Raw genomic sequence first — 2,428 nt, 5'->3', positions numbered from 1 at the left:
CATAGCTGCATTATTCACAATTGCAAAAAGATGGAAACAACCCAAGTGTCCAACAGAGGAATGGATAAACAAAATGTGGTATACATATACATGACGGAATATTATTCAGCAGTAAGAAGAAATAAAGTCCTGAAACATGTGACAACATGGATGAACCTTGAGGATATTATGTTAAGTGAAATAAGGACAACTATTGTATGATATCATCAATATGAAATAATTATAATATGTAAACAGACATAAAATACAGAATACAGGTTACCAGGATATAGAACGAAGCTAAAGAATGGAAAGTGGTTGCTTAATAAGTGCAGAATGTTCAGTTAGTTTGAACTTAAGCATTTGGAAATGGATAGAGTTGATGGTAGTGCATTATTGTGAGAATAATTAACAGTGCTGAATGGTGCATGAATGTGGTAAAAGGGAAAGTTTAGAGTCATGTATGTCATCAGGAGGAAAGTTGGACTTAAAGCATGGAAATATATAATAACAGTGAATCTTGCGGTGGATAATGTCTGTGATTATCTGTACAAATAAAGTTCTTTCATGAACTAGAACAAATGTATGGCACTACTGTGGGGAGTTAATAATAGAGAGGTATATGGGAAAAATATACCAATTGCAAAGTGGACTACCATTAACAGTAATATTTTAATATACTTTCATCAGCAGTAACAAATGTACCACACCAATACTGTGGGTCAATAATGGAGGGGGAGTAAGGCGTATGGGAGGATTTAGGTTTTCCTTTTTATTTCTGTTTATTTTCTGGAGTAATGAAAATGTTCTACAATTGATCATGGAACATATGTAAAACTATATGAAGATACTGTGAGCCAATGATTGTATATTTCAGATGGTGTGTGAATATATCTCAATAAAACTGCATTTTTTTAAAAATGATAATATTCTGTGGCAAGTGAAAGTTACATGAAATATAAGTTCCAGTGTCCATAAATGACATTTAATTGGAACACTGTCATGCACGTTCATTCAAGGATTGTCCATGGCTGCTCTTTCACAATGGTAGAGTTGAATAGTTATGACACAGATGGTATGGCCTGCAAAGCCTAAGATATTTACTATCTGGCCCTTTACAGGAAAAGTTTTCTGACTCTTGTTTTAGATTATTGTGGCTCATTAACTCTTTATCCTGAATTAACTTGTCAGAATTGCTTCCTCTCCTAACAAGTTCTGAGGCAGCAATACATTGTCCTGACAGTTTAATAAGGAGGAGGGATGGAGGACAGAATCAAAGCATTTAGGAGCACAACACACTGCCCAGAGAATCAGGCTGACAAGCATCAGGAGATATCACCATGTACCTGAAAAAAGGATGTCTGTTTGGCTCAAGGATATAGTCACTGAACAGAGGTACGGGGAAAGCAGAAAACAAAAACTTTTATGTTAAACTTGAGTTAGTTCCAACTTCCCAAACCTGTCAACACAGCATCATTTTAATGTTTTATAAAATTAAAACAAAGTGATAAAAAGAGTCAAATGCTTTTTTAGAAGTCTTTTACAAAGAAATCCAAAACAGACTCCTTTGTGTGCACTCTTTCTAACTAGCTGTCAAATAATCCTTTACTGAAATATTTTCCTTTGTAGTTCTTCCCTACATGAGCATTCCACCGCACCACTGCTGATGCCATCTATGATGTCATAATGGTGGGGCCATCAACACTGCAGCTGAAAGACTGGGCTGTGTCCATAGTCTCTTTAATGATTCCAGAGTTCTCTGGCTAAAAATTGTTGCTGCATCTGCAGGGCAATGTCAATAATCTCATCAAAAGTGTTATGTCCACTGTACTTAATGTTTTCCTGCTTCTTTCCACCTCTGCCTGGTTCCTTAAGGGCTTTGATTATCAGGGCAGAGGCAGAAGGCACTCCCTCAATCGGGGCCTGTCTGTTCTGAACGGTCAGTTTCACTGTAATCCTTAGACCCTTCCAGTCACCAGTTGCCTTGACAATGTCATCACCTACCATTTTTGGAGAAAGACCAATGGGACTGATCTTGGGGGCCACTGACACCAACTTCCCCACTGCTGAACCTCAAATACACAACTTAGATCTCCTTGGGGTTGAACTTGGGTAGCATGGCGGAGCCAACTGGTGTTGGATGAACCCAAAGAAAGGTGTACCTTAGCTTTCTCCAAGCCAAAAGCTGAAACTATCTTATTTGAATTCAAGACATTTTCCAGTTTTGTGAAAATGATACTTCAGCTCAATGTTACTACCACTTCTGATGACTCTGTTCTCAGGCCTATGCTCACAATGTTGGGATTGGCAGGTCATGCTCATGTTTCTAGCTAACCTCCCTTATTATCTGCTGCTTCATAAGGAGCCAGGGTATCAACCTGGGCCTCCACAGAGTGGGGGAAAAAAATGGAAAAACCCCATAGAAACATCAATGGATTCCTTACTCAGG

General features: G+C 38.3%; 1 pseudogene; it reads right to left on the bottom strand.

Moving 5' to 3' along the window:
• Window positions 1-1,584: 1,584 nt before the first annotated feature.
• Window positions 1,585-2,098, bottom strand: LOC119540597 (annotated as a pseudogene).
• Between the last annotated feature and the right edge of the window lie 330 nt (window positions 2,099-2,428).

The sequence above is a fragment of the Choloepus didactylus genome, chromosome 7, assembly GCF_015220235.1.
Source record: "Choloepus didactylus isolate mChoDid1 chromosome 7, mChoDid1.pri, whole genome shotgun sequence".
NCBI classification, from domain to species: domain Eukaryota; kingdom Metazoa; phylum Chordata; class Mammalia; order Pilosa; family Megalonychidae; genus Choloepus; species Choloepus didactylus.
Note: the sequence above shows the minus strand (reverse complement) of the source record. Positions and strands in the feature narration are given on the sequence as shown.